This window comes from Paramisgurnus dabryanus, chromosome 23 (genome assembly GCF_030506205.2).
Source record: "Paramisgurnus dabryanus chromosome 23, PD_genome_1.1, whole genome shotgun sequence".
Lineage (NCBI taxonomy): Eukaryota > Metazoa > Chordata > Actinopteri > Cypriniformes > Cobitidae > Paramisgurnus > Paramisgurnus dabryanus.
Genome location: NC_133359.1, coordinates 27,837,544 through 27,862,670, shown reverse-complemented (window position 1 = coordinate 27,862,670; position 25,127 = coordinate 27,837,544). Strand labels below are relative to the sequence as shown.

The 25,127-nt window shown below is 40.8% G+C and overlaps 4 non-coding genes across 4 annotated transcripts; all 4 read right to left on the bottom strand.

The window, feature by feature from the left end:
• Window positions 1-446: 446 nt before the first annotated feature.
• trnas-uga (transfer RNA serine (anticodon UGA)) lies at window positions 447-528 on the bottom strand. The gene has a single exon. It is a non-coding gene; the product is annotated as a tRNA-Leu (tRNA).
• Window positions 529-902: 374 nt separating this feature from the next.
• trnas-aga (transfer RNA serine (anticodon AGA)) lies at window positions 903-984 on the bottom strand. The gene has a single exon. It is a non-coding gene; the product is annotated as a tRNA-Ser (tRNA).
• A 22,258-nt stretch (window positions 985-23,242) lies between these two features.
• LOC135781963 (U4 spliceosomal RNA) lies at window positions 23,243-23,383 on the bottom strand. The gene has a single exon (XR_010545367.1). It is a non-coding gene; the product is annotated as a U4 spliceosomal RNA (small nuclear RNA).
• A 582-nt stretch (window positions 23,384-23,965) lies between these two features.
• trnas-uga (transfer RNA serine (anticodon UGA)) lies at window positions 23,966-24,050 on the bottom strand. Its single transcript has one exon. It is a non-coding gene; the product is annotated as a tRNA-Ser (tRNA).
• Between the last annotated feature and the right edge of the window lie 1,077 nt (window positions 24,051-25,127).

Below are 25,127 nucleotides of genomic sequence, written 5' to 3'. Positions count from 1 at the left end.
CACAAAAAGTTTGTTCATTATCCGCTTTCTACTTAGAAAAGCAAAAGTGCAAATACACGTTTGAATTATTTAAGGAAAAACAATCCGGGGGAGAGAATTGTGGGAATCCTGAAAACAAAGAGGGTAGAGCCATAGTCCTTAACCTCTCAGAAAATTGCTCAGGTCAGGATCAACTCGATTAGCGACGATCTACAACAGTTGTAAACAAAGTCTTGTTCCAGCTCTTCTATGGTTTCCTGCTGCACGTGCAGTATATGGTCAAAATGACAATGGAAGCCACATCACTTCACAACAGAGCCGATCTCTCACACACACAGGAGAAACTATGAAAGGCTGCATAGTTTTCCCACTGTGCAACCCATGGTACCAACTTGAGCTGCAGAAATAAAGCAAATCGTGAGCTGGAACATTCAACAAGGGAGAGGCCGAGCCAGGGACCAGACACTCGTAGTCGGCAGGGCTTGAACCTGCGCGGGGAGACCCCAATGGATTTTAAATCCATCGCCTTAACCACTCGGCCACGACTACAACAGGGTAACCTGGTGAGCTCTCTGGGCCTGGTGTGTGCTGGAAAAGAACTTGACGGTCAGGCAACCAGCCGATCACAAAAGGGGCAGGAGCGGGAAGACCCCAACAGACTTTCCCGGAAGGGCTGCCGTGACCCGGATTCGAACCGGGGTTGCTGCGGCCACAACGCAGAGTACTAACCACAGACGATCACGGCGTGCCACCGGGCTGCGCAAGAAAGATGCCTGCGGGTCTGCCTGAGTACAATGGGTGTGAGGGGACTGCCATTTCTATGCAGAAGTCAAAATCATTTTTGTATTTCTTTCAACGGCAAATCTTAAGCAGAAGCCCTCACGAAGTAGAGTCGGTCTACTCGAGAGTCTGAAGTCTGAAGACGTAGTCGGCAGGATTCGAACCTGCGCGGGGAGACCCCAATGGATTTCTAGTCCATCGCCTTAATCACTCGGCCACGACTACATGCTGTCGCTGTTGGGAAACTTTATCCTTTCCCCGTTCCCTACGAAACGGAGCTCTAGACACAGCAGCACAAAAGGCGATCGAGGCTACTCATCGCCCGAACAGGGACTTGAACCCTGGACCCTCAGATTTAAAGTCTGATGCTCTACCGACTCGGCCAAAAAAGGGGCAAAATGGACTGCTTGTGGGGGGGAAGAAAAGAAAAGAGAGAGGAAAGAGGGGGGAAAGAGAGGGGAGAAAAGGAGAAAAAATGAAGAAAAACGTACACTTTATCAATTTTCTATTCACTCTTTTATCTTCTCAACATTGTTTACACATAATTCTCCACTTTTTCAAGGTTTATCATCACTTTAATTTTCATGTCTCTTGCGGGATTCGAACCTATGCCTCACTGCAGAACACGACATCCAGGGGGCGGGGTTGGATTCAGATCCAGGGGCGGAGCTGGATCTCTTCCCACTGCATTTTGATTGGTCGGCAGTTTTACCACAAGACACGTCATACACGTGTGGTTGCGTTACCATTTCCCCATTGAGTTGTAACTAAATTAAGTTATTCTTTTGACAGAAAAACAAACTTTACTTATGACTACAAAAAAAGTAATGACTTTAAGATGAAATGTAAGTGTTTTTACTATGTTTTGAAGTAAAACATTTTGGGCACTACGAGTAATCTTACCACATGCAGTATAATACCTATGAATGTATACAGTATAAATTTGCAGAATTATTAACATATATATGGCATATAGTTATTTAGAAATTAATAAATTGAATGTTTATCTTGTAGGGACTTTAAATTTGTTTTAACGCGTCTTTGATTACAGGCATTAGGAAACGGGTTTCCTAAACATGGTTTACGGTTTTTTTAACGTGCTAATAAAATATATCAAATAAATGTGTGTTTTTATGTGTAATAAGTGGGATAATGTACAGCCAAGCGGGTCGAAAATATATCCCTTCAGTGATATCACCCGGTCGGGAACGTATCCCTTACCTCCCCTTACACTAACTGTGATCATTACTTAATAAATTATGATTAATTCTTGACTATATTATTAATCAAACGTACACTTAAACTGATAAGAGCAAACAACAACGCAAATTTACTGGTTCATTTGGCGGAACAAAGTATATAAAGTGGGAGGAGTTGGATCTAGATCGAACCCCGCCCCCTGGATCTCTTGTTCAGCAGCGAGGACCGAGGACCATCTCTCTTCGCTTGTAGTCTCGTAGTGCATTCCGGAAGTACACATGCAATGCATTTTGGGTAATGTAGTACTATTTTAACACAGGAACTATTTTCCATATGAAACACCACAGTAATAACCCTGTGATTATGCAATTATGCACATAAATGCATTTAAAGCTAATTCTTTTGTAAGTAAACATATTTTGTGATGTAAACAAATCATTATTCAAATATTTAACTCAAAATGTCACATGCTACATTTACAGCTAAAACAGAATTAACAGTGTATAGCTTTAAATGTAAATAAATCCCACATCATGTTTCCCCTCCTTTTTTTTTAAAACACAATTATATGAGAGACTACATCTGTGCAACACAAGTGAATAAAACATATTATAAATTGAGCATTGAGTGTTGGGTTTTGTGAATAAATGTAAAATGATTCTGCAAGTAATTCTGGCTATAGTTTTAACAATTACATTCAATGGATGACATTCACTGTCCTGGTATTCAAGAGGAAATTACATAAAAACGTCAAGGCTGTTCTTGGCTCCATAAAATTCCTAAACTTAATGGTAACAGACATACAAACGACATAGAGAGATACAAGTAATAGTGACAGCAACTATACACTCTTCCTCCAGACACCCAGGGTCAGCCTTGAGGCTGGACAGTACCACCACCCCTTCAGCTGGGTGTGTCCAGTCCTTTTATTTTTGTCCTGGCCACACACCTTACAGGTGTAGTTGTACTTTTCCTTTGTCAGCCTCTTCTGTGTTGGTTACCACATTGACACTAGCCCCTCATCAGAAATTGCTATGAATTTATTAAATATGGCTTAAAAACAGATACAAATAGGATTGGTATGAATAATGATGCTTTGTTATGATAATTATGAGTCCGGCTATATCTAGTAATAATTATAAGAAAAGGAGAAAATGCAGATTAAATGATGTCATAAATTATTTTTTAATTAAATACTGATTGGGCCAACAGTTGCACACTCTTGCCAGGATTTGCACCTGGAGTCTCCCACCCAAAGGATGGACGTGTTACTATTACACCACAAGAGTTGTGTTTTTTTTTTTTTTTTTTTTTTTTGGAAATAGTTGCATCAGCAACTAATATTTTTTTCCATAATATTTTTTTTCCATTTGCAACAGCAAATGGTTTGAACAGTGATTGTGAAATATTAAAATAAATAAAAAATATTATTAATAAAAGTATAAATAAAAAGAATGAATTTCTTATATTTACAAAGAGCTTCTCCACTCCTCAAGGGTCTGTCCAGATGCAGGGCAGTACCATTTGCCTCGTACCTGTGAGTGTCCAGTTTGCTTTGATTTAGGCTGACCACACAGCTTACACTCATAGTGATAGCTCTCTTTTGCCTTTCTGACCTTTGGGGGCTCACCTTTCCTCACTCTCTCCTGGTTTTCAAGTTCTGCCCTGCGTAACCGCCATTCACGCTGGCGATTAAAGGGATCTAGTGCTTGGTTGGTCAGGAAAGTAGGAGGTGGATGACCAGCCCTGGGTGGATGCTGAGGGTGGTGGTTGGGTGGCAGGCCAGCCCTGGGTGGATGCTGAGGGTGGTGGTTGGGTGGCAGACCAGCCCTGGGAGGATGCTGAGGGTTGTGGGTGGGGGGCAGGCCAGCCCTGGGAGGATGCTGAGGGTGGTGGGTTGGTGGTAGACCAGCCCTGGTTGGAGGACCAGCCCTGGGTGAATGCTGAGGGTGGTGGGTGGGTTGCAGACCAGCCCTGGTTGGAGGACCAGCCCTGGGTGGATGCTGAGGGTGGTGGGTAGGTTGCAGACCAGCCCTGGGAGGATGCTGAATGTGGTGGTTGGGTGGCAGGCCAGCCCTGGGAGGATGCTGAGGGTGGTGGGTTGGTGGTAGACCAGCCCTGGATGGATGCTGAGGGTTGTGGGTGGGGGGCAGACCAGCCCTGGGTGGATGCTGAGGGTGGTGGTTGGGTGGCAGACCAGCCCTGGGAGGATGCTGAGGGTTGTGGGTGGGTGGAGGACCAAACATGAGAGTGTGCCAGGGGCGCCTGGTAGGAAGACCAGCTCTGGTACTGTGTTGGGGATGGCTGGTTGGCAGAGGACCAGCCCTCCGTACTGATGTTTTGAGAAGAAGCAGCATCGTGTTGGGCAATACTTGCTTCTTCCCCACCTGTGTGTGGAATAGCAGGTGTTCTGGAACTGTTTCGCCTGCGGATTTTTGCCTCACCCTCACGGTTTTCAGGCTCCTGGAACTCCAAAGGAGTGTGTCCATGCTGAACTGGCTGTGATGGTAGGTCACGAACCTCCAGGAGGGATTCTTTAGCCACGGCAATCTGCCGTGGAAGCCGCACGCCCTGAAGTAAAGAACCCTGCACTGTTTTCTTAGAGCGTTTATACAGCCTGCAGAGACAGAAAACAAAACACACAAGAGTAAATTTTTCAGTGTGTTAATATTAAAAAAAATTGTTCAAATACACAATTCAATCAATTTATGAAGATATTAAAGATGAACTCACCAGTCGGACACTGTGGTGTTGTTAATGTTAACCAGTACCAGGTTAACATCACTCCTGTCCATGATCTTTTGGCAGTCCTCAACTAGCTGCTTGATGTGCGAGTAAGTCATGACAATGGACTGGGGTATGGCAAATCTCCTCCCTTTATTGTCCTTTGGCCTATTTCTGGGTTGCTTGTACTCTTTGTACAGCTTGAGAGCAACACATTCCGAAATTCTGTTCTTGTCTGGTCTGTGAGCAGCCTGACCATGGACCATGAACAATCTGCAAATAGATGACCAGATCACATAGTGCTCGTTACATATTGATGTAAACATATTGACATACCTATGAAGAGTTTGGATCCAAAAAGCGATAAACGCCATTTTAAAATAAAATAAATATACTGCCAAAATCAGTATTGTATCAGGTCATTATTAAAAAGTAAATTCTTAATTTTACGCACAATCCACTTGTCGACGTGTTATTCTGTCATCTTTTCTCCCTTTTTTCCCAAAATGCGATAAACACCAGTCCCCCTTTTCTACAGAATGCAATAAATCTGCTCAACAAATCACAGCGCACCATTCCACGCAGTGTAAAGAAACAATGGTGGCGCGTTGAATACACACATAATCCTAGTTTTCCTCATCTACTTTGTACTTCGTGATCAACAAACAAACAAAAATCTATTGTTCCGTTATCCACTTTTAAACGATTGATAACTAACCTATTGTCATATCATTGTTCATGTTAGCTTATATTTTTCCCCTGTGTAAACTAGAGCAATCATTATTTTATTATTTTTCTCTCGATATTGCTACTTGTTAATAATGTAAACTGCACTTATTTAATAGTTTATTTATCTAGTACGTTTTTATATTGATTTCTATGAATTGTCTAGTTATTGGATTTGGAATTACTTTGTACGAAGTGCTTTGACTGAATAATTGTTTGTAACTTGTTCTACATTGTCTTGTCTTTTACGTGTAACTTATGTTGTCTGCATCATGACACTTTATCTTGGCCAGGTCGCCGTTTTTAATGAGAATGAGTCCTCTATGTGCCAACCTGGTTAAATAAAGGTTAATAATAATAAAATAAAAAACAAAATAATACTTTTGATGACATTGATAAACCTGTGGTGGTTTTCTGAGACGGGGAAGAAACATAAGCCACTTGGGCGACGGGAAAACGACAGCTGTTCTCACACGACAGCATGAAGCTTCTGTTAACTCCAGAGGATCTTATGAAAAACGTTCCTTATTTTACTCGAAGTCAACAAAAATCTAGCAGGACCAAAACAGCGATAACGTCCCAAGTATAACAGCAGCAATGACAATGTTCTTAATATGACAAAGTAATTGTTTTGATTAATGCCATTAATGTTTATTTTAATCAGTGTATACCACTAGTCAGGGTTTAAATTGGGCCGGGGCCGTCCGGGGCTAAGCCCCGGCACATGGGCTGAAGGTCGCGCTCTGCTCTTGCCAGTGTACTCGCTGCGCTGGTGCGTGTGCACTGACGCGAAGGGAATAATGCGTTTTCATTCATTATGGGGCATACTTACCAACGCAAGTTCAACGATTTGCGCGAGCAGATTACATACAAAGTTAATGCAAAGACGCAACCAGGCGAGAGAGAGAGGTAATAATGGTGCCCACGTCGAGAAAACTTCATAGAAGACTAGAAACGTGTAAAGGATTAAAGTATGTATGTCACTCATTTAATTACATTATGTTAAGGATAACACTGGATATAACTCATTCTATAGTTTAATAAAATAATGTATTTTGATTACACAAATCAAACCTAACTATATGATTGTTTTAGCTGCTGACCAGCATAGGGAATCTCCATGGCTAATTTATAAGATGATACAGTACTGTGTGTTGTACCTTTTCTTGTTAATTTAGTATTTTGTGGTAGCCTATCTTATGCCTAGAATTATTCAAAGAGGTTGATTCTTTTAACTTCCTTTAAAATTTGATCAATTGTGCATAATGACATGTGCAACAAATGGATATAGGGTGTCAAAATCATAGATTTGCATCATTAAAATTTATTTTTAAAATAGTTTGGGTCAACCTCTGGCACAGCTTTAAAGCAAGCTGAAACTTATCAAATCCTATCAGAGGTCCAGAATGTCAATGAAACACACCAGTGGCTTTACTATCATCAGTATTAAACATGTTACCCCTTGAAGTACCCCTCCCCGCAGAGCCCCCCCACATAACAAATCCCAATTTAACCCCTGCCACTAGTCAACTAAATGAATATAACATGGCATCAGTTTTTATAATAAATCTTTGAGTTGAATAGTGGTTTTTATCTTTTCACTTTCTTGGTATAGAAAACATGTTTTACCGAAATTAGTCAAAATGGATTTATTGCGTTTTGGAATCAAACTCTTTAAATATTGATACGAATACTAAAGAATACAGTTATATGACATGTAGATACCTCTCAGCTGCTTGCTGGCCTGGAGCAGAGCCACTGCGCTTTCTTGAAGCCCTCCAAAGTCCTGGCAAATCTTTTTTTTTGCTCTTGAGGGTGTATCTGGTGGGGGTCTGGTCAAAGGCACTTAGATGTGAGTATAACCTCAAAATCTCTGCCACCTCAGCATTGGAGAGTGCTGTTATAGTCCGGTTAAGGCCAACCAGGTAACCTGCCAAGGCATCAACTGCCTCCCATCCAGGAATCCCTCTGGCATCACACCTGGTGTCCTGTTACAAAATTAAACCAATAAACATCTGGTACAAGAGCAAATATAAAGAAGCCCACATTTCTAATGGTGAAACATTATCCACTTTACCGGAGCTGGAGTGACGAGCCCACTTTCCTCAAATGGGGCGAGAACAGGCCTGGTAGAGGCATCACTCTCAATTGGGGAGAGGACGGGACTTGCAGAGGCCTCTCTCTCCTCAAATGGGGAGTAGACGGGCCCAGCAGAGGCATCACCCTCCTCCAATGGGGAGTAGACTGGCCCAGCAGAGGCATCACCCTCCTCCAATGGGGAGTAGACGGGCCCCGCAGATGCATCACCCTCCTCCAGTGGAGAGTAGACGGGCCCAGCAGAGGCATCCCCCTCCTCCAGTGGGGACCTGGGATCTGGCCCGGGCCTAGGGTCACCGCTTCCAAATTGCTGAGGTGATTAATAAAAGTATACACAGAATAATTAGTAAGGAATAAATAATCTTTTAAATGTTTTTTTGTGTCTGTTCTACATTAAAAATTTAAAAACTGGTTATTAGTTTTCCAATATTTTTTTGATGTCAGGGGTCCGTTCTTTGTACGTCACTTAATACATCCGAGATCAAATGAGACATCCGAGATGTTCAGATCTGGCTAATTATGATCTTGCTTATTCAGTTCTTTGAACACCTCTGCCATTGATGATAAGTATGGCAGGATTGAATTATCTGAGATAATTGCGCATTCGTTCAATGCAAGAAAGGCAATAAAGGTCTATAGTAGAAACACTGATCAGCCACGCTGTGATTGCCCAGTTGTGATTGCCTTGCAGGTTATTGTGAACTTTTTATGAGGCTGAATTTGTAAACCCAGTTAAAGCTTTTTTTGTACATAAAATCACCCTACATAATGTAAAATATTTTGTGTAAATATAATCTTGATATCTTTACTATTCACGTTAAAGATTGAAATTAATTATTGTAATCAAACTTTGATCCTCCTAAAGTACTTTAAGTCCCTTTTAAAAACAGTTAAATGCTGTTTTGTCTGTTTGTAACATCAACCAAAAAAGCAGAATAAAAAAACAGGTGGTGGTCCTGTATCTTCATGTAATGTGCTAGAAGGAGTGATGTCTCTAAGCTGATTGATTGTACAGATCATCTCTGGAGCAGTTGCTCTTTCTTAAACCCACAGCCAATGCAACAATTTAATTGCTGATAAATAAACATTGAATTGTAGTTTATTAAAAGATGGTGTTTTTCCCTCTTTTGTGCAGTTGTAGATAATACACCAACACTTTTAGCAGTTCCCAATAATGTGTTAAATGAAGTATGATGTGCAGTAAATTAATGTAAATGTTATTCTACATCAAAAGATTATAAAATGCAACTGTTTTCGAGAGCAATGCACAAGACAGCAAAAAAATGCTCTCAGATGAAAGTCATTCAGAGAAACTATATGCAAGTGTAAAAATAAGTTTAATTAAATTGCGTTTTTCTTATATAACTGATTTCTGACAATATTAGCAGTAGTCCACATTAACTGAAAGTCTTGCATCTGCTGAGTCTGCACAGAAATGTGTAGTAAAGAAGATAAAGATATGTGAAAATATGTGCAAAAAACAACTTATTCGGTTATTGGCATTTTTTTCAAAGGAAAGGGACAGGGTAACTTCTTTGTAGACAGAGTTTTAAAGATAGAATAGATAGAAAGGACTAGGCAAACCCTTCGTGCATGACATTGTAAGCCTAGTTGACAATCTAAAGACAAAAACTAAAATCAGAGATGAGTTTATTCAAAGGAAACTTATTTCACACTGAGTAATATTCTTTATTGTACATAATGTTAGCTTTATGTGGGAGGGGATATAGAGTCTACGAGAAGTGAGACTAAGTTTATTTACGCGAGAGTCAGTGAGACTGGGTAGAGGAAGTTGTTCTCAGTTTGTAGGGTGTGAGCGCATGTGGCGGATTTGGGTGTAAAACGGAATAATACAATCTTTCTTTGGAACTACGTTGCATCTATAGTTATTTGCATGGTAGCAGAGGATGGTTTCTAGCTACAGAGTACCGCCTAAGCTTGACGAAGCCCAATCATACGAGGGCTGGAAAAATGAAGTTAGTATTTGGAGACTTGTTACTCTCATTTTGACTCAATTTCTAAAAACTGTGTGGTGTCCATGACGGACTACATCATAGACTCATAGCAGAGATACAACAGCATGAAGAAGTACAATATGACCCTGCCTGACGCTGTGTTAGTGTTTAAACACGGCTTGTCTCGATGAGAAGAGGCAGGGAGACTCAAGATGCAGTGTTTTTCACGGAGCAGCGGCCACCGGGCAAATTCAGACGGAACAACGGCCCGTCACAAAGCAGACAGTGGCAGCCATAGCAAGGTACTAACCCACTTGACAAATATGGTAAGCGAACAAAATGCGTTTGTCAGAGCATGTACCATTGAGCAAAAGACTGTCCACATCGCAGAAATGAAGTAAAGCTAGCAGAAGATGAAAATGTGGAAGAGTGTAACATTACACTGTTTATCAAAGTCATGACAGACTCTGAGATCTTCCTAACTGAATCACTGGGATCAGCTATCATTGACACAGCATGCACACTTACTGTTTATGGTGAGAAATGGCTGTATAGTTATATAAAAGATCTGAGCCAAAGCCAAATAAACAAACTGTTGCAAACAGAATCTTCAAGCTGCAGACCGTTCAGATTTGGTGATGGTCAGGTGGTATACTCCAACAAAAGGGTGAAGCTTCCCGCTAAGATCGGAACAACAAAATGTCACATTAAAACGGAAGTTGTTCCTGTTAATATTCCTTTACTGCTGAGTAAAATGTCTCTAAAGAAAGCAGGAACAGTTTAAGACATGGAGAATGACAGAGTTGTCATGTTCAAGCAACCAGTGCCTCTTGAGCTCACTCGTTCAGAACATTATTGTGTTGACATTAGAGATGGTAATAATGAAGCGGACACCAATGAAAGTGACGTTCTTGTTGTCACAATAGAGATGTCTACAAAAGGGAAGCGTAAAGTTCTCCTGAAGCTTCATAAATAGTTTGGCAACGCCTCCGCAGACCGGCTGCAGAGGCTCATCCTCAGCTCTGGAAATACTGACAAAGACTGTCAAGTTATTCTGCAAGACATCATCCGTATGTCAAAGATATAGCAAGACCAAGCCCAGGCCTGCTGTTGGTTTGCCTTTAGCCTCAGAGTACAATTAGACAGTGGCAATGGATCTACATGAGCTGGAACCTGGCGTATGGTGGTACCTCCATATCATCGACCACTTTACCTGCTTCAGCGCTGGAAACATTGTGAGAACAAAGAAAGCTTTGGAGATCGTCAACTCTTTCATTCACTCGTGGATAAGTTTTCATGGTGCCCCGAAAAGAATATACACAGACAACGGTGGTGAGTTAAACAATGAGGAGTTAAGAGAGATGGCAGAAAAATTCAACACTGAGATAAAGACTACAGCAGGATACAGTCCTTGGAGCAACAAGCTGTTGGAGAGACACAACATGACACTGATTGAGATCCTCCTGAAGGTGAAAAAAGGAAACGAGTGTGGTTGGCAGACTGCTCTAGACTGGGCTCTAATGGCCAAAAACATTATGATCAATGTGCATGGTTATAGTCCATATCAGCTTGTGTTTGGTTGCAGTTCTATTGGTACTAGAGTAAGACAGCACTTAGCAGCATTGCATGCTTCCAGAAGAGCATTCAGAAAGGATAAGAAGAGCTTTACAAAAGCAGATCAGGCCTACAGATGGAAAGTACGAGACAGGAGACAGGGTGTACTACAAACGTGCAGACAGTACAGAGTGGAAAGGCCCTGCTGTAGTTATCGGTCAGGATGGCTCTGTATTATTTATCAGACATGGGGTGATCAGTCCAGGCTGAATAAAGTTAATGCACAGGATGAGGATAAACTTGTACTACTCGATATTCCTGAAAATAGTTAATAAAATTAAAACGTAATACACACGGATGTGTCAGAGAATTCAGATGATGAAATGAGTGTTAAGGGAGATGTAAAATTCCCTGACAAACACAGAAACCTTGTGGTGAGAGGTTTTGAAGAAGTCAATATCCATGAATTACAAAAATATTCTCCCACATGTGCATCAGAGTCATTCAGGCTGCTGTTAGCTGTTATATGTTAGAACAAATGGAAAGTGAATTCTATGGATATTAAGTCTGCTTCTTTAAAGGGAATGGAACTCTCAAGGGACATTTACATTCGTCCCCCACCAGAAGCAGGTGTGGACAATGTATTATGGAAACTAAAGAAATGTGTGTATGGACTTGCAGACGCCTCCCTTTACTGGTACAACAAGGTCAAAGAATTCAGGCTGAACAGTGGGGGTAAAATGTCACAGGTTGATCCTGCAGTGTTTTATTGGCACGATGAGCAGTCTGAGGTGACCGGCGTACTGGCATGCCATGTGGATGATTTTTTTGGGCAGGTTCAGAGGATTTTGTAACTAATGTCATCCCTGTACTTAAATCTGTATTTCACGTGGGTGGTGAAGAGCATGAGAGTTTTTCATATGTGGGTATGAATATTGCTACTGTGGGTGGTATAGTGGAGGTGCATCAGCACAGTTACATTGAAAACCTACAACCAGTTCACTTACAGGCAGCACGAGTTGTACAGAGAGAGGCTCCACTAAAGAAGAAAGTAAGAGAACAACTCCGGTCCAAAATAGGACAGATTTTGTGGGTTGCTAAACAAACAAGACCAGATGTAATGTTTGACACATGTAGCCATACATGAAGTGAACAAAGTAACCCGTAAACTTAAGTCAGAGAAGGTCACACTTAAGTTCCAACACTTGGGAAACAGCGATGATTTAAGTTTAGTGGTTTTCAGGGATGCCTCACTGGGCAATCCTCAGGATGGAGGTACAGAGGAAGGGGCTTTAATTGTCCTCATGGAAAAAACACTAAAGTTTTCCCCTTTGTTTTGGCAATCTAAGAAAATCAGACGTGTGGTTAGAAGCACGCTGGCAGGAGAAACCCTTGCGATTGTAGCAGCACTACCCAGAGACGGGGCTGAATGATAAGTGCTTTAATTAGAGACAGGTGCGCTATGGGTGTAGGTGTGCATAAAAGGAAGGTTTCCAGCATTGTTTGAATGTGTTTATGGGTGGTTGCTGCTGTGATTTTGGATGTTGAATGCATTATGGTTTTTTAGTGGATCTTTTGAGCCGTTTGGGACGAGCATTTGATTGTGGACTTGCTGCATTTTGGGTATGCCACAGTGGATAAATAATTTGTTTTATTTAAGACGAGCTGTTGACTGTATGCGCCTTGTTCATTTGTCTTAGTATTCATTCCGGGCTGTATTTATCGTGCCGTGCCTTGTCGTTAGCAAGGCTGACTCTATTAATCAGGTTTGTAAACTATCGAGTTATTTAATATAAAGGGAGCTGTTGTTTGTAAGTGCTCTATTTGTTTACATATTATACATGCTGTGCGGAGTTTATCCATCACTTGATGTGTCAGCAGTGTCGAATCAGGTGGGTATGCTACTGATTTATTGCATGCCGATTATGAAAATTCCATCGTTAATGCTGTAATTTTCTTTTATCAGCTTAAAGCCCTCTGGAGGTATACGCCCATATGACACTGGGTAGCTGATTAGGATAGTGGCCCAGCTTCCCCTTCGTGTTTTGTTTTTCAAAATTTTTTTTTTTTTGTCGAAGTATCTGCCTAGCGGCGTACATTTCTGACGCCTGGTCCACCCCTTCATCTGGGAAAAACTGTGGGATGGGTATTAACTCGGGCATTCGCTACCCCCGTATGGTTTCAACCAGAGGAGGTTTGTGTGGTGTATGGTATATTTGTGGTCGTGTGCATGAGTTAAAGTTAATGTGTGTGTGTGACTTATAGCGTGCGTAGTGTGAGAACGACATGTCGTTTAATGTGTGTGTGTGCGTGTGTGAATTATAGAGCGTGTACGTTTGCGTGTGGTAAGTAGATTATGGTTTAAGTGAGGAATGAGTGCTAGTTTGTTTACTGTGTTTTGTTATAAACTGATTTTTGTTTTCCTTGTTTATTTGATTTAAAATTGGTTTCACAAGTTGGTGTGTTTATTTGGTTATTTTGTGGAGCTGTGGTATTTTATTCAAGTGTTAGATCGGTCAGGGAGGAGTGTTAACCTCTAAATTTATTTTTTTGTAATTGTTCAATGAGTGTATCTTGTGATGTGTAACTTTTTAGTTTCTTTGAAACCCGTGTGGTGAAGTTAGCCCAAAGAAACTTGTATTTAAAGTGTGTGGTGAAGTGGAAATTTGCTTCTATTTCTCCCTGTTATCCGATCTGAACTTTTTTCTGGTACCTAATCCAGTGTTTTTAAATGAAGCTAGCTTCACTAGTCTTGTGTTAAAGAGATTACTTTAAATTGTGGTTTTACACTCTGTATAAATAAAGTTTTGTTGTTTTTTGTATTTATGTCTCCTCTGAATCTTTGTGGGAACTAACCTGTGTGCCATTATTTATATTTCCCTGGGTGTAATTCCCAGGATGGCGTAGTCGGTGTTACAAAGACTTGGGTGTTTAGAAATCTTTAAGAGGTTCCGAATAGTACCTTGTTAAAGGTAACTTGTGTTTACAATAACACCCCTGGGTGCCACACTGTCAGATGGTATTGACACTATGTTCTTGCTTACTACTGGTAAAGCTGATCTTAATGATCTTCCCCTTATTTGTTAATGACAATCATTCCCTGTTTGACGCTCTTAAGTATACAAAGCAAGTCACAGAGAAGAGGCTAAGATTAGAAATAAAGTGGTGTCAAATAGCTCCTACATGCTAACAAAATCAAAGTGCGTTGGTCAGAAGCAAGTCACAACTTGCTGACTGTTTGACGCAGAAAAGATGCTTCCTCACTTCTTAAAGCAGTCTGAGGGCGTATGGAAACTGTAATATCTGGTTCATTGAACTTTTTTTGTTAAAAACTGTTAAATACTCTAGCATAGCAAATGTTACTGCGTTATGAAAATAATTTGTATTTGGTGACAATGTTTTATGTCAAAGTCACCTGTTCATTTTTTTTAAGAGAGGGAGATTGTTAACTTTATGTGGGAGGGGATATATTATAGAGTCTACGAGAAGTGAGACAGTGTATTATCGCGAGAGTCTGTGAGACCGGGCAGAGGAAGTAGTTCTCAGTTTGTAGGGTGTGAGTGCATGTGGCGGAAATGGGCTAAAACTGAATCAATCTTTGAAACTACGTTGCATCTATAGTTATTAACGCAACACCTATTATTGCTGGGTAAAGATGATTTGATTGCTATTTTAATAAAGAAATTAAAATGAATGTGATCATAAGCATGTTTGTCTTGTCATTCGTTTAATAAGTAGAACAGCTGCTTCACAAAGATGCACAAGTACATAAACACATGTCTTTTATATTTTTTTTAAAATAACATCGCTAAAAGATTGAATCTATCCTTTTTTTATGTGTTGAAATTGAAATGCTTTTCATATTAATAGTACATCTTATGCAGATTGCCCACGTACAATGAGAATGCATAACTGCGACAGACTTTACGTATCACATTCGCTTAAAAAGGTGCGATCTAATGTTTACATGAAATAAGCCTGCTTCCGAGCTGGTTTAATCTTATGGACCGGTTGCTATGACAGCAACTCTAGGATGAGTTTCGAAGAACCAAATAATTCAAGATCAAGAGAAATCACCAACAATCAAATCCAGCTAACGGAGTAATCTTCGTATGAAGAACAGACCCCAGATATACTGTTGACATAATATTACCTGCAATGTAAGGTCATGAGCCTGTGGTACGGTCACATCAGGACATTCGTCCTCAAGGTCTTCATCCAAGATCTCAGGCAGGATGTCAGCATTACCAGTCTGCTGGGTCAGAAGATCTCCTCTGTTGGACTGTGCCAGAAGATATTCTACAGCAATTCGCTCTCCTGCAATAGATATTCACCAAGGGAAAAATTATTGTTTACTTGCGTACCATGTCACAGTACAGGTCTGATCATCAACAGCAGACTTTTCTTACCTGTAGGTTTCCCAGGGGGGATAAACTCTGGAAGAAGAGGTTTTCCCAAGACTTTGTTGCTGAGCGCATTCACATTGGACATCAAACGAATGTCATACAGCTTTGTCCTGGATGTCTCAGTCATTGAAAGTGCTTGTGCTGACCGGTTTAAATTCCACCTTGACACACCCTCAAGCATGTACATCTGAGTGTGCAATGCATTGCATCTCCACCCTACTCAGACAAAAAACAGGATCACTGATTACAACAAATTACAACAATATTATGTCAAAATTCAATAGCAAAATATACCATGTGTGTGTGTGTGAGGTTTTAACATGCCTGGAATGAAAGCACACTGGTGCTTATGAAAGCTTTCCAAAGAGGAGGACCCTCTGGCGCATCTTAGCACATCCAGTGTCTTCTCTCCTTTCTCCAGCCCTGACCCAGTGTTTGTATAAAGCTGCACTCCTGGTGGATCCTGGATGCAGGCAAGGTGCTTTTGCTGTACCTTCCACACTTCAGACATGCGCTCGTGGTTAATAAGGTGCAGCCCAGTGCCGTCCACAAGGTTCCACATGGAGTCAAGAAGACTTTTGATGAGGGCACGGGTCTCCTCCACTCCCCGGGTTTTCCTGCGGCAGTGCTTGGCTAGCTCTTTAGAGCTGATGCTCGCCAACACCTGGGCATCTGTTGGCTCATAGCCCTGATGCTTTTGCCTCAGCTCTGACCGCTTCGCCTCTTTCAGATTACTGATGTCCTGGTAATCCCACTCAAAAATGCAGCTCGACAATTTGGAGCAGAACGTACCGTACAGTGGATGGTGTTCTGTGGTGAGACCTTTGGTGAATCGCCTCATAAAGTGGAACACATCCAACCGCACAGTGGACGTCCATGGCCGAAACCAATGGAGAACTGGGCTCACCCCTGTGTAAATTCACAAGATCATGAATAAATTTTTTTCCCTCACAACATGTATGTATTCGTCATGTGTGTGGTTCGTCATTTCGAAATATGTGTTTGGTGGGTCGAGTGAATCTATGTGCATCATGTGTTTTGTCAAAATCAGTACCTGCTGCAGACGCGTCTAAAGGGTTTATGGGTTCATAAAAAAGACGCTTGTGTTTGCCAGATACTCATATAATCTCAAGTTTACTGTAAGGGAGTTACTTGTCTGTATTTTGTGAATGTGAGCGTCTCTTTTATCATAAACGGTTTTGACACGTGTGGAGCAGGCACTTATTTTGACAAAACACGTGATGCACATGGTTCACATTTTTTGAAAACACAAGCGACACACATGACACTCCAAACCCATATTTTGAATTTGGCCCCTCAGAGGAGCAGTCACCAGCAGCCACTGGTTTGTAGTGTCATCAACTGCAATAATTTGGCAAAAAAACATCAACACCAATTACAGGTAACCCACCTCTGTCACTGCAACAGTCTCTATCCACATAGATGGCGGCTGGCTGTGGCTCACCAGCATCCCTGTACCGTTGGACGATCCCTTGGCACAGGTCATCCAGTCCAGCCCCCTCGCCGGTTGTGAGGACAGAGTTGAGGACCTGACCATGCTCGTTCCCAACATTGGTCATCCATGTTGCCGTGTTCTCAATACCCCCAGCCAGTTTTTTGGTCACCTGTTATAACAAAAGAATATACATCATAAGCACATGTATTCTTATTAAACCCTTAAAGAACAAATGAGCTCAAGCTTATATGTTTACATTTACCTTCTTAGTGGAATCGAGCTTCAGAATTCTGCCAAATGTTGAAGTGATGACACCTTTGAGTTCATCAAGGTGGCCGACAACATCGTTGGCATGCACTGTCTCAAACCACTGGGCCAGGGGCAAGGGAATGAAGAGTGGTGGTGGGGAATAAACAGCCTGGGACTGCTTCAGGCAGGATTTTTTGTGAATTTCACAATCTGTGAAATAGTCACAGGATCTCCTAGCCCACTCCTCACTGTGTGCCTCTTGAAATGCCTGCTGCAGGTAACTGGAGCTATTCCCTGCTGTTCTAGGACGCAAAAGTGTCACACATTTTCTGTCTAGTGCCAAATGTGTAGTCAACACAGCAGGGAATTTGTTGCGGTTAGAGGGGTCCAGTTGCTTTAAAATCTCACTACTCCAAGGACAGACAGGTATTTTGCACTGGCTGCACCTTGGGTAGTCTCCCCCTATTAAATAATACTTGCTGTCCACATCAATGACCTCTCTGACCTTGGTGTAAATGCCAGAGTGGTGCATCTTTCGGTTGCACTGAGTACATTTCAAAGGGATGCCCCACATGCGCATTGGTGCCCACAGGAACATCCTCTGTCGAAAGTAATCATGTGGGTTTGGAGGTGCCACAGATCTGATTGGGCTTGGGGGGTGGTGCCAATTTTCCCTGACATTCTGTCTCAGTTGCCCTCTTGCGTCATAGAGAATGTGGGCAATCCACTCCAAATCACCTGGCTTGATGACCCGGAGGAAAGGCTTTGGTAAAAACCCGGCCCGGCTTACCTCTGGAAAGCGCAGAGGGACTGGTAGTCCTGGTGCTGCTGGAGGAGGAGCAGAAGCAGGAGAAGAAGGAAGTGGTGTGCCACTCTGAGTCGCTGGTGCCATCTCAGATAGTGTGGAAGGGGTAGGAGCAGGAGCAACTTGGAGACAGATGGTTGGTGTCGTCTCCTGGGCTGTGAGGCAGACTGTAGCTGGAGCATCTCGGGGAGAGACGATTGGTGTCGGTGTCATCTCTTGGGCTGGGCTAGTGGAGGGACGGGCTGAAGGGGTTGAAGGTGAGGTTAAGACATGACACTTCTCAAGGTGCTCTGATAACCTGACAGCACCCATGGCCTTTGTGCCGCAGTGCTCACACTGCTCCTGGACATGGAAGTCTGACAGATGCTGTGTAAACTGGTCAGAGAGCACTTCCTGAGCACAAAGGGAGCATGTCATACTATTATCACTGGTCCCTGTCTGCTGTGGACCTGCAGCGGTCCCTGTCTGCTGTGGACCTGTTGCGGTCCCTGTCTGCTGTGGACCTGTTGCGGTCCCTGTCTGCTGTGGACCTGCTGCGGTCCCTGTCTGCTGTGGACCTGCTGCGGTCCCTGTCTGCTGTGGACCTGCTGCGGTCCCTGTCTGCTGTGGACCTGCTGCGGTCCCTGTCTGCTGTGCACCTGCTGCGGCCCCTGTCTGTTGTCCTGACTGGGGGAAACAACATTTTGTATTTACACTCTATATACTCTTATCCTCTAAATCACACAAAACTCTGCATCAAAACAAGTCATTTGGAGAATCAAGCACATACAGCGAAGAACCAGCCATGGGGAACAGCTGTAAAGGAAGCATTTGTCAGCATCTTTGTCTCACATCTTATGTTTAAGGATTCAATGACATTACTTACATCATGGTAGGCACATTTGCAGGGAATCGTTTTCCCAAAAATATCTTTTTTTCTGACCGTTAGGCCATATGCAGGGGTCATCGGACAATTCTTTATCCTCTCTAACACTGCCTTCCAACGTCTGCTCCCAGGTCTCTGGCCAGTGGAAAATTTATATTTCCCCTGGGCAAACAGCATCATGACGCCGGTCCAGAATGAATCTGGCTTTCCTTGCTTTGGCATCTATAGGACAAGAGATAGTCATTTATGCTGTTGTATGCAACATGTAGGCCTGCATGCACAGACAGATAAACAGACAGACAGATAGATAGATAGGAAATTAAGCAGCTAAAATATAAGGTTGTATGTTTTTTACAGTCTTAACTTATCTGGTCAGGGCCTGTATATATAAAGCCGCTCAGAGTAAAATTTTTGTCTTAAGTGTGTCAAAATTCTAAGAATAATGTCATTTTACTCTTATTCCTAGACTTAAGCATAAGTTTGATTTATAAAGCCTCCTAAGTGTTAAGACTAGGTCTCAGCTCCTAAATTATTTAAGAGAGCTGGAGAGGTCTCTTAACCTAGTTTAGAGTAAGAAGGCAGCAGAGAGGCGAAGATCATGCACTTTACAACAAAGAATGTGTAAGAATTACTTTAATTCAAATGTATTTATATATCACTTTTTACAAATTTATTGTTGCAGACCAGAAAATGTACAATAAATACATATTAGTAGTATATAAACAGTAGATAGGAATTAATATAACATTATGAAATATAAAGAGTATAGGGTTTTTTATACAATGTATATTATATTACACAATATAATATACAGTATAAGATGTATATTAGTGAAACTTATTTAAGTGCTTGCACAGTACCAAGATTTTTTATGGGATTAACAAGACAGCATACTTAAAGGTATATAAATTTGCATAATATTAAAAGTTAAAGTTGGATCAATTTATTGATATTGCCTAAAAATGTAATGTTTTTTCAACTTAAATTTTCTGAGTTTAAGTGAAATAATTAAAGTTAAAATGTTTAAATATTAGGTGTTTCTAATTGAAGTAAGTTTTTTAAGTAGAGACGCTTTTTTGGTTTTACAGTTTATGACAGGTAAATAAAATACCATAAAATGTAAATAACATCTACAATAGCATTATCAACCTCAAAAATTGCAAAGTATCTACAAGATTGCAGTGACATCATTACATGTAAAGTGATATTAATAGTGTCATGATTCTGCCCTCTTGTCATTGCTTTATTCTAGTCTTGAGGCAGAATCATGATAGACTCTTGTTTTGTGTGCCTGCACGTGGCCTTTTTGTTGGGCTGCGTGCTTGCGTGTCTTGTCACTTTATCCCCGCTCCCTTGTCATCCTCTTGCCTTCATTGACTAATCCTTGTCACCTGTACCCCTCATTAATTTACCCCTATTTAAGGTCCTTGTGCTCTGTGTTCTGTCTGGTATTGTTAGCACTGTTCTTGATCCGTTCCTGTGTTAAGTCAAGTCTAGTAAGCCAAGTTCTTTGAATGTTGTTATTGTGTTGTCAAGTTCAGTCTAGTTAATGTCAAAGTCTAGTCAAGTTTAGTATTAGTCAGTCCTAGTTATTGTTTCTTATTTAATGTGCTTTGCTCCCACGTGGGCTCTGTTTATTTATTAATAAAGTCATCTTTGTTTTCCATCTGTCTGCGCTTGGGTTCGTTCTCATTCTAATCATGACAAAGAGTATAAAACCCTGACCCCAAGCATAATGTTAGCAATGAGCAAACCAAATGTGAAAGTGACAAAGATGGCAAAAATTACAATTGTGTTTAAGTGGAGAAATCCAGCTTAACTTGATCATCTTGTTCAGGCTTGATCACAAGTATTTTTTATCTAAGTGTTTGCAAACTTTAGTATTTTCTTAAACAGCTTGTCAGTGAAATGAAAATATGATTCATCATCTTAATTTTTTAAATAGCACTACGTTTGTAACATGTTAACATGTTTTAACATGTTAAAATCTTAATCAAAATGGTGCAAATCTTGTAAAATAAACGTATGTACTTATTTGTAATATTGTTAAACATTTCTTGAAGCAAATTTAAATTAATATATTTAAATACTAATATAATTGTAATGTCTTCATGATTCATGAATGTATGGTGTCACATGCTGCTGTGAATGTACCGTTGCCGGCTTTCTATGGGCTGATTCAGAGGTTAAGGGCGGCCATTTTAGGTTGAAATCATTGTAGTCCTCAGTTTGCAGCACTTAAGTCAGCACTTAAGAATGAGTCTTACACTTTACTTAAAGTGGCTTTCAGCCTCTTTATAAATGTCTCCTATTCTCAAACTGGTCCTACTCCTTACTTAGAATTTTTTGACACTTAAGTCATAGCTTAAGACTATTCTCTTAAGAGAATTTCTGAGAAGTTTTATACATACAGGCCCAGGAATTTTTTAGGTCTTAAGTTTCTGAGACACTGTTTCATTTACATTGTTATGTTAATGTGAAATACTTTGTTAAGATCACATTAGATGGCATGAACTCACCCTGATGGTTGTCGGTTATTAAAAAATGTAATCAAAACAGTTTAGTGATGAAAGAAATGGGAAAAATTATACTCTCTCTCACTCACAATCTCTCTATTGTATGATAACTGAACTAAAATCACAACACAAGTCAATCCTGTTTCATCATATGATGTTTTTTTGATACAGAATATGATGAATGACATGAATATATAACAAAATATCCAATTCAGTTTACCTTGATGGCTATTTTCTGTTTCAATCTCTTGTCCTATTGCTGCAGACGTTATGGTCAAGTGGTGTAACCAGTGTTTTGTCTGAAAGACTAATATTATACAAAAAATATCATATGAATAATAATTTAATACTCTACTACACTGTAATAATGGGTATTTAAACGATTTGTACTTAAATGGTCAAAGAATAGACATAAAACAAGATGTTTACAGCATATGGTCTTGCTCAGTACAATGAAAAACCCATACAATTTAAATTTAGAAATAAATATAATAAAAAACATATTCTCATAGGATATTACTAATTAAACAACTATTTTCATGAGAACTCATGAGGTGTAAAATATTAGATATTAGTCATTTTTTGTGACTATCTATCTATTGACAACATATTTTGTTAAAAATAGTATAAATGTCATATTAAATAATAATTAATGGCGTTATCCTTTAAGGTTTTGTGACCGTCTTATCAAACTTAACAGCGACATAAACACTCGACACAGACACAAAATTGAGCATCTCTGTTCTAGTTTAATTTGATGGACCAAAGACAGACACAAAAAAGACACTTAAAAACGTCAAGTAAAGAAAATAATTATTAACATAGCGATCAGCGTTATCCCTTAAGGTTTTGTGACCGTCTTATCAAACTTCACGAAAAACATCCAACGTTGATCAAAGCAGAAGTATTTACAAACACAACAAATACTTTTACGATTTCACTTCAGTGATTTATAATTAAATTCAGATAATTTAGTAAGTTCTACTTACTTTTAGTGTCTAGAGATATTCGCCGATGGTAAATACAGTTACCTGAGGATGAACTTTAACATTGTCTCCGTCAGTAACCAATCAGAACACTGTTTGCACGGGGCACCTGTTTCGACGCATATAATTGGCTCTTTTGCCCCCCTTGGAGCGGCAACTGTTTCGAAGCATATGATTGGCTCTTTTGCCACGCTGTTGTTAGGACTCTGTTCGGATTTGTTAGGAGTTGTTAGGAGTTGTTAGGACTTGTTAGGAACTGTTAGGACTTTGTTAGGAATTGTTAGGACTTGGTTAGGACTTGTTAGGACTTCTTAAAGCAGTCCAATTAGTGGAGGGTACGAGCTATCCGGGCTCACACCTGAGTTCCAGGGCTTCACGCCTCAGCCAAGTACGGGACTTCAGTACCATGTCCTGTTAGCTACTCTTTGGTCTATGGACAGGTTAAATATTACTAGAATGCCAGAATGAGCAGGAAACTGCTTCAGTCTTCAAACAGAGTGCGTATTATCTATTTAAGTGGAGAAATCTTGCTTCTGCATGAGACTCTCTTTACTTCAGGAAAAGCACTCTTCATCCAAAACGTCACCAGAGAGGCAACGTTTCTAAGCTCAAGGAAATGTAGCTACATCTACGTAACATGCCGAAGTGACTCTTGAGCTGCACGAGAAAAAGCACATTTGACAAAACGTGACCCTGCCCGTGAAAACCCAGCTAAAATCTTTTTTGTGATTTGGTCTTTTCTGCATAAAACCGTCCAACATACATAAAGGGTGTCGTTTGAAAACATCATTGTGATGTCCTTGGTACTGATTGCCACACAGAGGATGGAAATCAATGCGATGTCAAGTACCGGAATCAAACTTTGACGCTTTTAACCTCAGGACTATAAACATCAAAACAAACAAACACACACAACAAACTTCTCTTTGCAACAAACTCGTAAGTCTCTCAAGAGACTGTGAAAAATTGCCAAAGCTGACTGTATTTCAAGTCATCCTGGCGGGGTATTGGGTAAAGTTTTCAACCAGCAATGATCACGCCTCGGATAAACCTCATAGGCTACGATCTTGCCTCTGCGCAAGAATGATGGAAAAGGTCACGACCTCTCCTGTGCACATACCCGGACGCTGGACGACAGGGTGGTATTCAGGCTTTAAACTGAAATTAGACTTCAGGTACTGCTTTGCTGCATGTTGTGCCTTTTCAGCAGGTGAGAGATCTGCACAAAAAGTTTGTTCATTATCCGCTTTCTACTTAGAAAAGCAAAAGTGCAAATACACGTTTGAATTATTTAAGGAAAACAATCCGGGGGAGAGAATTGTGGGAATCCTGAAAACAAAGAGGGTAGAGCCATAGTCCTTAACCTCTCAGAAAATTGCTCAGGTCAGGATCAACTCGATTAGCGACGATCTACAACAGTTGTAAACAAAGTCTTGTTCCAGCTCTTCTATGGTTTCCTGCTGCACGTGCAGTATATGGTCAAAATGACAATGGAAGCCACATCATTTCACAACAGAGCCGATCTCTCACACACACAGGAGAAACTATGAAAGGCTGCATAGTTTTCCCACTGTGCAACCCATGGTACCAACTTGAGCTGCAGAAATAAAGCAAATCGTGAGCTGGAACATTCAACAAGAGAGAGGCCGAGCCAGGGACCAGACACTCGTTGTCGGCAGGGCTTGAACCTGCGCGGGGAGACCCCAATGGATTTCAAATCCATCGCCTTAACCACTCGGCCACGACTACAACAGGGTAACCTGGTGAGCTCTCTGGGCCTGGTGTGTGCTGGAAAAGAACTTGACGGTCAGGCAACCAGCCGATCACTAAAGGGGCAGGAGCGGGAAGACCCCAACAGACTTTCCCGTTTCTAAGCTCAAGGAAATGTAGCTACATCTACGTAACATGCCGAAGTGACTCTTGAGCTGCACGAGAAAAAGCACATTTGACAAAACGTGACCCTGCCCGTGAAAACCCAGCTAAAATCTTTTTTGTGATTTGGTCTTTTCTACATAAAACCGTCCAACATACATAAAGGGTGTCGTTTGAAAACATCATCGTGATGTCCTTGGTAGGGATGGCTCCCGCGAAACTGACGTTTCGACACTGTGTCGAGATCCCGAAGCGTAAATGTTTCGAAACACTGCTCCGAAATGTGATTCGGTACACCCATGTCACGTGATGAAGTGATTCGAAACACCAAGCGGTGCATTTCACAAGTATTTCGAAAGGTGGCGTACCTGTCGAATCTGTGTCGAATCTTAAACTGACAGGGTAGGAAACAAGTCTGACAATACATCATAGATGCGTTTTTGGCAAGATCAAATACTATAAATTACTGAAAAGAAGTAATTTTTCCTCATAGGTATGTAACACTTAGGCTACTTACAAAAAATGCATGCCATCAACAAGTGTCCCTTGTTTGAGAATGTTTTCAAAGGCTGGAGAAATTATATGTAAAAAAGAAGCTGGTTGAGTTTATCAACACAGAACAATTTATATATTTGAATAAAGATCTTTATATGTAAACAATATGGCATATTATGGCTTGATATATTTTATGAATCTCTTATTATTTATTTGGTATATCTCTATTCCATTTTTTTATTATTAAATAGACCCGAATAGCCTATAGTTATCGACAATTGTGAGCCTAAAAGCTCATGTAGTTGTCAAACAGATGTTAAAACAACAACTAAAAACATTTTATTATGATGTAGCACATGCATTTCCCGGGTTCGATCCTAAGATCTATGTATGAGAGACGAGAGCACTATCCACTCTCCCATTCTATCACTTGTGTGTCAATTAAACAACATGTGTGATACA